Source organism: Musca autumnalis, unplaced genomic scaffold, assembly GCF_047663935.1.
Source record: "Musca autumnalis isolate F117 unplaced genomic scaffold, ASM4766393v1 scaffold_3, whole genome shotgun sequence".
NCBI classification, from domain to species: domain Eukaryota; kingdom Metazoa; phylum Arthropoda; class Insecta; order Diptera; family Muscidae; genus Musca; species Musca autumnalis.
In genome coordinates, this window is record NW_027411866.1 from 5,789,645 (window position 1) to 5,805,672 (window position 16,028).

The following is a 16,028-nucleotide window of genomic DNA, read 5'->3' on the forward strand; positions in this document are numbered from 1 at the left end:
CGTTGGTTTTACGTAGAAAAATCTTAACAATTTCGTGCTGTACATATTACACCGAAACTCTAGCCTTGTTCCCAAGAAAAATCTTCAGACTTATTATTAAATAAATTAAGAAAAGAAAATCACAAAACATTTTTGACTCCTTTGATTGACGTATGACTATTATTAATAGATTTTCTACCAAAGCGTATAAGTCATTAAATAATACGTATACGCATAATATCTGGGGCAGTAACAGGCAAATACTTTACAGATTTTTTTTAATGATTGATTTTGTTTTTTCGACCTTTTTATTGTTAATAAAACAAGTGTTTTTCGAGCTTGAGGTCTTTTTCGTTATATTTATTTCATTTTCCGATATTTCGAAATTCTATGAATTTCATCTTCAGGGAAATGTTCTACAATAAATATAAAATAAATAAATAAAGGACGACTTATTAAAAATATCACAGTAATTCCTAATACTAGCAGGTAAATAATTAAAGAAAAAAGATCGCTTACGTGTAAATACTAAAAAATAATAAACTTAAAAAAACTACTGTAGTGTTACTACTCCGTCATTGTTTATTATTGCACTGATTAGTATTTATTTTTTGCACGATCTCTTCCCCCGTGTTAGCTGCCTGTAGCAATAGGCTGTGTTGTCCGTATCTGTTTTGCTGTTTATTCTTGTTGTTGTTGGGAGACTGTTTATGTGGAGCATCTCCAGCGTTAGTCTCTTGTTGTAGTGATTCTCAGTTTGTAATATTCTCACATCATCGATGTTGGGTGTATGATTGTGTAGCTTACAGTGTTCGGACAATGCAGTTTTCTGTGTTGTGTTTAAATTTCTTAGTTTTATGTCAGACTTATGTGCTGACATTCTCGTTTTTAATTTATTTTTTGTCGTGCCGACATATAATTTTCCGCAGCTCTCCTCAGTGATAACAGTGAGGAGAGCTGCGGAAAATTATATGTCGGCACGACAAAAAATAAATTAAAAACGAGAATGTCAGCACATAAGTCTGACACAAAACTAAGAAATTTAAACACAACACAGAAAACTGCATTGTCCGAACACTGTAAGCTACACAATCATACACCCAACATCGATGATGTGAGAATATTACAAACTGAGAATCACTACAACAAGAGACTAACGCTGGAGATGCTCCACATAAACAGTCTCCCAACAACAACAAGAATAAACAGCAAAACAGATACGGACAACACAGCCTATTGCTACAGGCAGCTAACACGGGGGAAGAGATCGTGCAAAAAATAAATACTAATCAGTGCAATAATAAACAATGACGGAGTAGTAACACTACAGTAGTTTTTTTAAGTTTATTATTTTTTAGTATTTACACGTAAGCGATCTTTTTTCTTTAATTATTTACCTGCTAGTATTAGGAATTACTGTGATATTTTTAATAAGTCGTCCTTTATTTATTTATTTTATATTTATTGTAGAACATTTCCCTGAAGATGAAATTCATAGAATTTCGAAATATCGGAAAATGAAATAAATATAACGAAAAAGACCTCAAGCTCGAAAAACACTTGTTTGATTTTTTTTAATGTTTATTATAATAACAAATTATAATAAAATTATAATTATAAAGCTCTAGCAACAAAGGCTATCGGCTTAAACTATACAGAACATTCGGCCCATCGATCGACATTCGGTCCATGCATTATTTTGCCATTTAAGTTTTATCTTTCGGTGGTTTTTTGTAGAATAATCTAACAGTTTCATGCTATACATATTGCACTGAAACTCTAATCGTGTTCTCAAGAAAAATCTTCAAATCTACATTAAACTAAGATTGACAAGTTTGTTTTAAGTTGAAACATAATGGGGGAAGATAACTTCATTTGTAGGAACAGGTTTTTGTTAGGAAAAAGTAAAAAAAAATTAAAAAAAAAATATTTATTAAACAAATAAAATAACAAGTAAAAAAGTGTCAGTCGGCTTTGTCGACAGAGGTATACCCTCAGCCTATGTTAATTGAAAATGTCATCAGCGGACAGATCGAATGTATTAAGGGTATTTTCAGAATTGTATGGCCCTTTTTGGACATTTTATTAAAGTTCAAAAGTGTTGCTGAGGAAATTGAAGTGGATTTTGGAAGTGAATCTTATTTTAGAGTCATATCTTTTTGATAGATATCGCGCCCACTATCACGATCTTCGAACAGACCCTTACTTAACTGCACTTTGACACAAATGTTGATCTTTTGTGGGGGAGGTACCCTAAGGAGCAGATCGATATCAGCCATTTTAGAAGTTAAACTAAATTTGGACAAAATATTAGGAGTTTGGACCAAATTGGTTGCCCCGTTCAAGAGATACCGTGCAAACCATTTTAGTGTCATTTTTTAAATATTGGGGGGAAGTACCGGAAGTTGCTGCCCATCTTCCCTGAAGGAGTTTGGACAAAATATTACGTTCGAGAGTTATCTTACGCTCCATCCACTACACACGGTGTCACAGGGTTTTTTTTGCAACATTCAGGCTATTTTCTCAGGAAGTATGGACTTGCCCCAGATACAACTTGTGCCGTCGTATGGGGGCTGTGAATACAAGTTGCTACAACAAAAATCAAATCGATTCGAGAGCAGGTCCTAAACTGAACTTTTCCGAAATTTTGTTTGGGAGATACCCGAAAGGGTGGACCGATTGAGTCCATATTGGAACCTCATCGAAGTCTGGTAGAAATTACACTATGTGCAAAGTATAGCCCAAATCGGTTGCTCCCTTCAAGAGTTATCGTGCGCATAAAATTTCCGAACATTTTCGAACTTTTGTGGGGGAGGTACCGGAAGGAGTGGACCGATATAACCCATCTTCGAACTTAAACTAAGTTTGGACAAAATATTGCGAAAGCCAAATTTTGAACCGAATCAGTTGATACGTTCAAGAGTTATGGTGCGCTCCATCCAGCCAGACATTGGTCGCACTTACATAGGAAGGTGAGACAAAAATACTTGTTGCAACATTCAGCCACAGGTAATACTACAACAGCACCCACAACCTATATTGCAGCAGCAACTATTCCCAATGCTACAACAGCTGTTACCACAAGAAAAACAACAACTACCGCAGTCGCAACCGTTAGTAGAGCAGCAACCGATACTAGAACCACAACCATTGCATCAACAGCAACAACCACTACTGCAAGAGTAAACACAACATCAGCAGCAACAACAACAGCAGACACCACAGCAACACCAACTGATTCCATTACCAAAAGAGGAAGGGGTAAAAGAGCAGAGAAAGGAAACCGATGTAGATCCAAAGGAATTGTTTATGAGCGCAATTTCAAAATTAGAGGTGCTAGCTGAAACACTAACAGTTGCACTAGTGCAAGGGGCCCGGAATGTCGATAATCGGGAAAAGAAGTCGGCGGAAGATATCGACATGAATGCGCTAAAAATCGATTAATAAATCATCGATAATTTTTATCATCACTTTTGAATAAAAAGTAGAGAGAAAGAGTGGTGAAAGTGATCGACTGATCAAAATTTGTATTGTTTTGAATTGATTTTTTTTTTTTTTTTTAAATAAATTGTTGACCGCCAGCGTCAAAGTGTTTTTGAATTGAAATACAATTCGTTTTACATTGAATAACAATAAACAACACGTAAGTATCGGCAGTATACTTGTGTTGTGCGTGTCTTGTGTTTTTACATAGAATTTCAATTTGTTGTTTTTCGCGCCGTACAACAACAAGTCAATCTTGGTTCCGAAAATATCTTTAGTTTTCTGGAGCCTTATAAGTAAGCCTATCTATACACCCTATATGATTTATATCTCGATTTATTTCGGCAGATGTTAACTAAAATATCCAAACAAAATAGGTCTTAATAATGAACTCAAAGTTCAGAACACCACCTTATAAGAAATGTGGTATCGGTCCACTTGACCACTGCTTCCAAATAGGGTTACCATAAATTTTTGCGGTACTTTATATGATTTAATCGCCTTTTTCTGCAGAATTATCTGTAATAATTTTCTCGGTTACCAGTCCGAGAAAAATCCCCAAGTTTTGACGTGGTCAAACGTTGGGGTGCCTCAAAAAAAGAAAAATTATTTATTAAAGTGAATACACCTAAAAATTCTTCTTTTTCTTCAACGAGTTTTCAGTGCGGCTACAAGTTACCATGAAATAGAGATCGCTAATAGCACAAAAAAGATTATATTGAACATAAATATAAGAAAAAATATTCAAATTACTTAAACATATTTCAAAAAATGTATTTAACATACATTTTTTTCTCCAAAATTAGTCATGTTTGTAAGCATTTTCTCTGTAAGAATCGCAAGAAATGGCACAACAAAGTTGAGTTTCGAAAATTTTGGAAAGTTTAGAAGCGATTTGCATCTGTAAATTTTTAAAATGATTGTACGGATTTTTTTTTTATTTTTGTCGTTGTCGTTTGCATCCAATGTACGTCCCACCCATTAACTAGTCCATCCCATTTTATTAGTTCTTTAAATTTTATACTCCTGTCTTTTAAAAAAAAACTATTAAATGAGAAGCATCAATGGTTAGCCGAGGGTTTCTTCTACCACGTTTCTGAAATGTGCATTATAAATTTTGCAACCGCGAAAATATTGAGGTGGCGTATGTGTTGTGACAGTAATCATACGCTTAGGTTCATTTAGCTACTGATGTGAGAGTATTAAATAATTTCATCTGCAGCGGTGTTAATACGTTTTTTCTCACACTTAATTTTAAGAGTGCTAAAGCAGTCACCTCGCTGATATGGAAAGTTTAGAAGCGATTTGCATCTTTAAATTTTTAAAATGATTATACGTTTTTTTTTTTAATTTTTGTCATTGGGAGCATCCACTGTGCGTCCCACCGATTAATTAGTCTATCCCATATTATTAGTTCGTTAAAATTATACTCCTGTCTTAAAAAAAACTATTAATTGAGAAGCATCAATGGTTAGCCGAGGGTTTCTTCTATCACGTTTCTGAAATGTGCATGAAAAATTTTACAACCGCGAAAATATTGAGGTGGAAACCCTAAATAGGTGGCGTATGTGTTGTGACAGCAATCATACGCCTAGGTTCGTTTAGCTACTGATGTGAGAGTAATAAATAATTTCATCTGCAGCGATGTTTATTACTTTTTTCTCAGACTTAATTGTAAGGGTGCTAAAGCAGTCACCTTCCTAATTTCGTCTATACATAAGGTAAATTCACATATAATACAGAATTAAAAGTACACTGAATGCCCAAATTTGGTTCCCCCAGACTTGACAACATCACATCGTAAAGTTTGTTCAATCTTTAATTTATTACAGAAAATTATTAAAATATTATTAGGGCTTTATTTATGGATTTCTGATTCGAGGAATACAAATTAAACTAATTACTCATACATTGTCAAACTTATTTAATGGTTTAAGAACTTCTTCTCCTCTCATTCCTCTTTATTCTAATATATTTTCTCTTTATCTCTTTCCAGGAATATAATCTGTAAATATTTAAATAACGAGGTAAGTTGGATTAATTTAGGATAATAAAAGTAAGATAATAAAATCGACGTTAGAAGAAATGTCTACTTATTACTTTATAAAACGAACTATTGAAATGCGTAGGCGTTTTAGTCAAAGTTTCACAGAACGTGCTACCCCTGCATTTCACAGCATTGGCTTCAAGACTCCAGAAAGGCGTACAAGGGCCACTAAAAAAAACTTCTGGCCTAGGCAACACGCAAAGTCGCCAGGCGTCATTTGACATTGTTTTTGGAAAGTTTACAGTTTTTAGCCTAAGTGTACTCAGGACAGTTTGACATACGACCATGTGTTGGCTTGATTGAGACACTTCCAAAACATGGTTTTTGGACGCTTTTACAGCATCTACTGGTGATTGCTGCGATTTTTCGGGCTCATACACATAGTTTCATGACTCGTCACCTAGATCCACCTTATAAACGTTTTTTGAAGCAATGCCTTTAACGCACCGCGTATTTTTTTCGAAATTTCTTGCACCGCCCAACACGGGATCCGACGAGAAAACTCCCATTTTTGGCGCCAAGCGTTCATGGAATATCAATTTTTAGTTAGTGGAATAAAATCCCAAGGATGCCTCTATCTCATGGCGATCCTGCATTATCCGCATGGCTTAATTTTGTCTGGCACAACGACCGTTTTTTTGAAGACCCTCACGAACTTCGTTTTTTTTTGGCGAGTGTCGGCCACGACTGGATTCATTAAACCAGTTTTTCATAGTGCTATAAAATGGTCCTTTATCGATATACAAAAATGTAATTTGATCGATCCACTCTTGCCGTGATTATCCACGTCGAAAGTTGTGAAAAATTATTGGACGAAAATGTTCACAAGTAAATTCACTTTTTCATGCAAAGTGATTTTTTCAAGTCACTGTAAACAACACAACACATGGTCGTATGTCAAACTGTCCTGAGTACGCTTAGGCTAAAAATTGTCAAACTTTCAAAAAAAAAAAAAAAAAAAAAAATCAAATGACGTCCGTTGACACTGCGTGTTGCCTAGGCCGGAAGGTTTTTCAGTGACCCTCGTATTTGGTACGTAAGAAGTTTATGTCTGTAAGAATATTTATCTGTAGTGGGATTCTGTAGCTCATTTTTGCTGTTCCCGACAAAAATCGGTAAAATTAAATCGCAAAATTATGACTAAAAACATAAAGAAAAGTTGACATCACTGTTTGTGTCGGTAGAGGCTAGCGACTACTTTTTATTCATCGTTAACTTACCGAAAAATTTCGTTAATTATCGAAATTATAAGCATTTTAATTTTACCGACAATTATCGATAACAGCAAAAATGAGTTACAGAATCCCACTACAGGTCATATCTAAGAATATTCACGGGCTTTCTATAATAAAATTCCAAAGTCGTATATAGAGGGAGGCAAAGTAAATGTTGTTAAACGTTTCGTATGAGTTATGACAGCACCAATACGCCAACGTATGTTTTTTATATACGTTTAAGGAATTGAGAAAAACATGGCCATGGCCGTCATGGAGGAATAGTTAGAATATACTCCTGCCATACTGAATGCTATTTTGTTCCAGGCAAGACAACATCACATTTTTCACAAATCCGTCCGCTTAATATGGAATTTCACCTCCGTGGCGTGCTACGTTGTACGACATGACGTTTAGACCCTGATATTATAAGAGTTACCATCTTATTACGCTGAAGTGGGAATAGCAATGAACTCTCTGATATGAGAGTAGACTTCAATTGTTCTTTTGGGAAAATATTTCGACGGAATTTTCGTTGTAGGAGGACAGATTTTTATTTTTTTTTAGGAAGAGCTATTACCACTTATCCTATAGCAAGACAAATCGGTCTTATATAAGAAGACTTACTGGTTCTCTTCCTGAAGACCATATTAACTTCTATAAGAAGGGCTATAACTTTTTGGAAAATGTTTCAATTCGTATTCTATAGCCATAGAAGAGATGTTATCCGTTTTTCAGTTGTCAGCTTGATTTATCACTTTCATTTAAGGGGTGAGCCCCAGTTGTAAAGACCAATTAAAGCCATTTTTCATGAATTTGTTCCAAGAAACAAATTAAAAATTTGTAGTAGATGTTTTTTCAACTCTTTTTGTGCTCTTTCACATTTTAATCTACTTTCTGAATTTTTCTTGTTGAAAAATATTACGTAGTTTTGTGGCAATTGACCATGGATACCGAATCATGTTTTTATTGAAGCGTTTTTCGGTGCCAACTCTAGCTCAAAAACTAATAAACCGATCTTCATATATTTTTTATGCTTATTAAGAACATAAGGATCTAGTTTCTCATTATTTCGATTTGTTAAAAAATATAAGATTTTAGGGAAATGGTGGAAACAAAAACTCAAAATTTAAATTTTTTGCTTAAAAACTGACGTTTATTGGCCAAAAAACGGGCATATAAATATTTAAAAATAAAATCGATCATTGAAGAGTTTTTGCTGTCCTTGATAAGCCCACAAAATTATATGACAATCGGTTTATTAGTTTTTGAGCTAGAGTTGGCACCGTTTTTAAAACGTCATTTCGTGAAAAACATGTTTTTAGTTTCCATACAAATCACAATAATTTTTTCCCTTCCAACACTCATATCTCAGTCAATTTTATTCCGATCGACTTGTAAGTTTTACAACATATTTTATGATTCTTATACTTTGAAATAGGCCTGTAATTTTTTTCGTTTCTCTGAAATTTACAAGTGGGAGTCACCCCTTAAATAGAAGAACACAGATAGAAATCCACCCATGGATATTTTTGGGTTGGAATATCTTTTATTGATAACAGGCCGACCTACAGGTTTTCTAAAAATATAAGATCTCCATCGTTCTTCAGCTCTTTTAAAGATTTGCACCCACTTTAGGTCTACTATGGATAGAAAGTTTGCATCAGATCCTTCGTGGATAAAATATCCTCCCTCAGATCTAATACAGCTATGTATCAGAAATCTGTAACTTATTATTGGTAAAACAAAACACAAAATTATGAATGGAAAGTTTAAATTAAAGTTGACAGCACTGTTGTTAGAAAGAAGACTTCCGAAAGGTCTCTTGCAGAAAGTAAACCACCCCAAAAATCTTCTATAAATAGAAGACAAGCCAAGATTTTAATAGACGGAAGGTCTCCTATACAGAGACAATTTTAATTCGGTCGTAGAGAAAAGACAGTACTTTAGTGGGCAGAAGACCTCCCAAAAGGAGCCTTCTATAGATATAAGTCCTCCAACAGGAATTTTGTAGATAGTAGTTTTCGAACAGGACTTTTACAGATGGAAAACCTACAATAGTTTTTTTATAGATAAAAAAATTTAAACATACCTTTTAAAGACAACAACAAGACTTCTGTATATAAAAAATCTCCAACAGGTCTTCTATTTAAAGAAATGGATAGATTTTAAACGGGCCTTGCAAAGGCACCAGGTCTCCAAACAGAACTTCAAGAAAGTGAGGTGCTTAAAAAATGGAAGACCGCAAACAGGTTTTTAATCGATACAAAACCTCCTAAAGTCTTCTATAAATATAAGACCTCCAAAGTTCTATAGACAGAACAATAATAGTCAGATATATACATTGTCAGAGAGGTATTGACAGGAGGTCCCTTATAACTCCGATATCATATCCTCTCTCGAAGAAGCTTCCGCCTGTTCACGAGTTTTAGTTATCATAAGGCGGGTCCAAGGTATCTAATAATTTGATTTATTTTGTTTATGTTCTGCACTGTGGTATCCCTCGATTAACCATCTACCATTCACAATTTGGCCCAATGTTTTGGTCTTAGTTATACCTCAAAATCCCCTGTTTCGTAGGATTTAGTTCTTTTATAAGACCCCTTGTTAGGAATTTTTTTATTGACTTTTTAGATTATCGCGTCGTCCACTGGCTGAGTCTACCTACCGAAATTTTTTCATGGACTTTTTGGGATATCGCGTCGTCCACTGGTTGAGTCTACCTACCGGGTTGTGGTCGCTCTTTATACCCTACACCACTATGTGGTAAGGGGTATTATGTGTTAGTGCATTTGTATGTAACATACAAAAGGAAGCGAGATAGACCCATAGTTCCTTCTAGGGATATACATAGAATCACTTTCTGAGTCGATTTATGCATGTCCGTCCGTCCGTCCGTTCGCAACATACAGGTCGCATTTGTTGACCGATTTCGCTGAAAATTGGGGAATACCATTTTTTTAGCCGTCGGAAGATCAAGTTCGAAGATGGGATATATCGGTCCACGTTTTGGTATAGCCCCCATATAACGGTACCCCCCGATTTACGGTATTTTGACGTTTTCAGGTACATTTTCAGACCGATTTGGCTATAATTTGAAATTTAGGGTTCTTAAGTGTCAATAAACATATATAACAAAACTTGTGGACATAGGTCCACGTTTTGGTATAGCCCTCATATAACGGTACCCCCCGATTTGCGGTATTTTGACGTTTTTAGCTACATTTTCAGACCGATTTAGCTATAACTTGACATTTAGGGTTCTTAAGTATCAATAAACTTATATAACAAAAGTTGTGGACATAGGTCCACGTTTTGGTATAGCCCCCATATAACGGTACCCCCCAATTTACGGTATTTTGACGTTTTTAGCTACATTTTCAGACCGATGTAGCTATAATTTAACATTTAGGGTTCTTAAGTGTCAATAAACTTATATAACAAAAGTTGTGGACATAGGTCCCCGTTTTGGTATAGCCCCCATATAACGGTACAACGCAATTTACGGTATTTTGACGTTTTTAGCTACATTTTCAGACCGATGTAGCTATAATTTGACATTTAGGGTTCTTAAATGTCAATAAACTTATATAACAAAAGTTGTGGACATAGGTCCACGTTTCGGTGTAGCCCCCATATAACGGTACCCCCCGATTTACGGTATTTTGACAGTTTTAGCTACATTTTCAGACCGATTTAGCTATATTTTAACACTTAGGGTTCTTAAGTGTCAATAAACTTATATAACCAAACTTGTGGACATAGGTCCACGTTTTGGTATAACCCCCATATAACAGTACCCCCGATTTGCGGTGTTTTGACGTTTGTAGCTACATTTTCAGAACGATGTAGCTATAATTTGACATTTAAAATTCTTAAATGTCAATAAACTTATATGACAAAACTTGTGGACATAGGTCCACGTTTTGGTATAGCCCCCATATAACGGTTCATTTAAGTTCATATTTTTGTATATCCCAGATACCTCCGAACTAGCTGTTAATGACATTTGAAGTTCCCACGTTATGTACCGATTTTCGATATTTTGAAGATTCTAGCTAAATTTTTTAACCGAATTAGGAGTTATTTGACATTAAAGGCTCCCATCAAAAACTGTCAACATAGGTCCATGTTTTATTATAACTTCTATATAACAGTACCTCCCAATTTCTACCCCACCAAAAATTGTCAACATACATAGTTAGATATAGGCACCATAAAAAAGGGCCTCCCGAATGAAGCATAAATGTACATAAACATTATCTGACATTTTAACGTACCCACTTAAAGTTGGGGACAGGAATGAAAAGTAATTATTCCATTTTAGTTCAGAATATTTTATGGTGGAGGGTATGAAAAGTTCGGCCCGGCCGAACTTAATGCTTTTTTACTTGTTTTCGTTAAAATATACAATTGGGAACAAGAATTCCGCAGTCCTCTTATAAAAGCCTTTGAGTTTTTTTCATTTAGTCTCCGATGTTTGGGATCGATGGCTTCAAAGTATTTTCTACTGATTTGGATCTCTCTACCGGGTTTTAATGTATTTTTTCATGGAAAGATCTACTAGTCCCACCGGAAGTTTTCATTCCATTGGGACCGTACTGCTACGAGTATCTCTATAAGCGGATATACTTTAGAAGGCTGGTATTACTGGTCTTCTCTGGGATGATATTTTTAGGTGGTGATGAGAGCCACCGGGGAGCCACAGTGGTGCATTGGTCAGCACGTCAACCTAGCACTCAGAAAGTTTGCAGTTCAATCCATCAATATTTCGGCAAATCCCTCAGTGTAATGTTGGCCTGTGCATTTCAGCCATGAAAAACTTCTCTACAGGTGGCGTCGTATGACACGCCGTTCGGACTAGGCGATAAAAACTAGATTTCATAACATTGAGTCAATGTGAATCTGCGTGTACACATTGATATGAGAGAAGTCTCCCTTGTTGTGGGAACATATGTATGTGAGGATACGGGTTTAGTAACTATTAGGAAGGACTTTTAGGATCTATTGGAAGGCCTTTAGGATCTATCTATCAGTAGGAACGATTTTTGATATAAAAAATACCTAGCGATCAACCAACTAGTACACTTATGTCGAATTTCTTGCTAGTCTTTGATGAAAGATGCTTCTTGTATTCTCTTTGAGGGACAGCTGAACCGTCTTTAACAATCCCTTTAGTATATAAGCCCATTTGGTATTCTATTACGGTGTCTTCAGGTCTAAAATAGACAGATTTATTTGGCCTTCTTCTTTGTAATTTTTTTTATAAAAATCTATTTTTTTAATAACTCCTCTTGCTTTGGAATCTATAAATGTTAACCATGGACCATAACCAGTTCCTACAATCCATGATTCACCCAGTTATCGACAGATTCATTTTCTTGCAGAACAAAAAACGAAATCACATTACATTTGGACAATATTATGGTTTTATTTAAAAACATTTTTCATTGAAAACAAAGTTAAAGCAACTGAAGCAAACTGCCAAAGCTTAACCTTAACTTCCAACTATTCAAAAGTCAATAACCCTGAGAGTTGGCGAGACATCCTTGGTGTTATCCTTGAATGCTAATTTAATAAACGAAATGGAAATATTTTTCTCTGTCTGCCAATGAATGGAATGAATGAATGATTTATAAGTTTACAAAGTCTGTTCTCGCGCCTTTATCTGATAATAATAAAACTTTATTGCCAAAACAGAAAGAAGGTCACTGAACCCGCTGAGAATGGTAACTTTGAATTGAAATTGCCAAATGTAAATTGCTTTTAGTTCTTTGCATTATGAATGGAAAATTTTCATTTGAATTATAGTCCGACCTTTAAATGTTTTTGCTTCTGCAATTTTCGCAATTACTTTCAAAACTAAGGCCTGTTGCATTTTGCAATTCCCATCAGCGTTGATTGAGTTGCTGCACTCACTGTGTCCTTGTCCTTTTATGGTTGGTTTCGTTTTTCTTTGCTCATCAACTTGGATGGCTCATCCAACTTTGTCAATCCTCTAAGTAAAGTGTTTTTCTCTAGTTTCTATTTTCTTCTTCATTTCTTAGATTGGTTTCCGGTTGCATGAAAGGCACAGAGGCAGAGGGCGTTGAAACCCTTGCGATTAACAACAGTTTGTGGCCACTCTCACCTTGAATGTAAACACAGCATTGGCAGGATTTGTGTAGGCAGTCCCTTTAAGTACTTCTAATCCTGAAAGTTATTGGTTCTTCTTCTGTTACAGGCAATATGAGACAAGAGGATGCTTCAATCGAAAGAGATAGGCATTTTAATGTAGTCACAAAAAGGGATATAATGTCCCGTTTTAGGGAGGTGGTGGTGGTGGTTTGTGATGCAAAGGCACGTCATTCAAGTTGATTTCATATTAAATTTCATAACTCTTTGGAGAGTTCTAGAATGTTTTTCAAATTCCCTTTTTCTTTATATATTTTGTATATAAATATGTACATATATTTCTGTGTGTGTTTAATATTTTATATATACATTTATATGTATTTGTATTTAATCCTTATGTTAATTTCTTTTCTTGGGAATTTTCCCAAACATTTACATTCGAATGAATTTTTAATGGAAAAACAAAAGGCGCCCCGATCACCGCAGACGGACAGACAGACCGAACCAGGCCAGGCAAGAAGCCATGCGAATTAAAGCCAAAATCATATATTTATTTGTTGGTGTTGTTGTTACTTTATTCAATAATAAAATTTATCGTTTAGCTGGAATGCAAATAAATGTAAATATCAAAGGACGAAATGACAACAAAGAAGACTGAAAAAAAAAACAAAGGATTATGATGCATATTTGCTTTGACATCTAAACAAATGAAAAGACAAAAAAAAAAAAAAAAAAAAAAAAACATTACATAAAGGTCAATGTTCTTCTGGATTAACGACTGCCAAACATACAAAGCCCGGCACAAAAAGCCATAAAAATGGCGACCAGAACGCAAACAGAGAAACCAGAATCCATAAAATGGAAATTAAATTCTTTGTGTTTTTGTTTAGAAACAAAAAATTAATATATTTATGTTATTTGTGCAAAGTGGAACAAATGAGGACACGAAGACCAAGATACGGTGGAAGATTTATATAATAATAATTGTTTCATATACATCCCAGGAGGGTTAAGGGAGACTTCTCTCATATCAATGAGTGCACCCCGATCCGTTTTAGCTCAATGATATGGGACCTAAAGTTTATCGCCGAGTCCGAACGGCTTGTCTTAAGAAACGAATGAGGATCTAATCAAAAGCTAAATATGAAATAACACAGTTGTCTCCTATAAGAAGATCTACTGGTTCTCTAAAGGAAGATCTATTAACTTCTATAAGACCAAAGATTTTCTGCGATAATTAGACCACCATGTCTTCTACAACAAGTCATCCAACCTCTTTCTATAAGAGGAACACCTTATCATCTGTGAGAAAACCTCTTGGTTTTCTGTGGGATTAGACCTACCGGTCTTCTATACGAAGACCTACTACTGGTCTTCTATACGAAGACCTACTACTGGCCTTCTATACGAATACCTACTACTAGTCTTCTATACGAAGACCTACTGGTCTTCTATACGAAGATCTACTGGTCTTCTATACGAAAACCTACTGGTCTTCTATACGAATACCTACTACTGGTCTTCTATACGAAGACCTACTACTGGTCTTCTATACGAAGACCTACTGGTCTTCTACACGAAGATCTACTGGTCTTCTATACGAAAACCTACTGGTCTTCTATATGAATACCTACTACTGGTCTTCTATACGAATACCTACTACTGGTCTTCTATACGAAGACCTACTACTGGTCTTCTATACGAAGACCTACTGGTCTTCTACACGAAGATCTACTGGTCTTCTATACGAAAACCTACTGGTCTTCTATACGAATACCTACTACTGGTCTTCTATACGAATACCTACTACTGGTCTTCTATACGAAGACCTACTACTGGTCTTCTATACGAAGACCTACTGGTCTTCTACACGAAGATCTACTGGTCTTCTATACGAAAACCTACTGGTCTTCTATACGAATACCTACTACTGGTCTTCTATACGAATACCTACTACTGGTCTTCTATACGAAGACCTACTACTGGTCTTCTATACGAAGACCTACTGGTCTTCTACACGAAGATCTACTGGTCTTCTATACGAAAACCTACTGGTCTTCTATACGAATACCTACTACTGGTCTTCTATACGAATACCTACTACTGGTCTTCTATACGAAGACCTACTACTGGTCTTCTATACGAAGACCTACTGGTCTTCTACACGAAGATCTACTGGTCTTCTATACGAAAACCTACTGGTCTTCTATACGAATACCTACTACTGGTCTTCTATACGAATACCTACTACTGGTCTTCTATACGAAGACCTACTACTGGCCTTCTATACGAATACCTACTACTAGTCTTCTATACGAAGACCTACTGGTCTTCTATACGAAGATCTACTGGTCTTCTATACGAAAACCTACTGGTCTTCTATACGAATACCTACTACTGGTCTTCTATACGAAGACCTACTACTGGTCTTCTATACGAAGACCTACTGGTCTTCTACACGAAGATCTACTGGTCTTCTATACGAAAACCTACTGGTCTTCTATATGAATACCTACTACTGGTCTTCTATACGAATACCTACTACTGGTCTTCTATACGAAGACCTACTACTGGTCTTCTATACGAAGACCTACTGGTCTTCTACACGAAGATCTACTGGTCTTCTATACGAAAACCTACTGGTCTTCTATACGAATACCTACTACTGGTCTTCTATACGAATACCTACTACTGGTCTTCTATACGAAGACCTACTACTGGTCTTCTATACGAAGACCTACTGGTCTTCTACACGAAGATCTACTGGTCTTCTATACGAAAACCTACTGGTCTTCTATACGAATACCTACTACTGGTCTTCTATACGAATACCTACTACTGGTCTTCTATACGAAGACCTACTACTGGTCTTCTATACGAAGACCTACTGGTCTTCTACACGAAGATCTACTGGTCTTCTATACGAAAACCTACTGGTCTTCTATACGAATACCTACTACTGGTCTTCTATACGAATACCTACTACTGGTCTTCTATACGAAGACCTACTACTGGTCTTCTATACGAAGACCTACTGGTCTTCTACACGAAGATCTACTGGTCTTCTATACGAAAACCTACTGGTCTTCTATACGAATACCTACTACTGGTCTTCTATACGAATACCTACTACTGGTCTTCTATACGAAGACCTACTACTGGTCTTCTATACGAAGACCTACTGGTCTTCT

At 35.7% G+C, this 16,028-nt stretch overlaps 1 protein-coding gene across 7 annotated transcripts in view; it reads left to right on the plus strand.

The window, feature by feature from the left end:
- Positions 1–16,028, plus strand: part of Pde9 (phosphodiesterase 9) — a 404,593-nt gene that overhangs the window by 169,323 nt on the left and 219,242 nt on the right. For all 7 annotated transcript variants that reach the window (XM_073977852.1, XM_073977851.1, XM_073977854.1 and 4 more), the window contains one exon: positions 5,459–5,489. The gene's annotated coding sequence lies outside the window, so the exon portion shown is untranslated. The remainder of the gene's footprint in view (positions 1–5,458; positions 5,490–16,028) is intronic.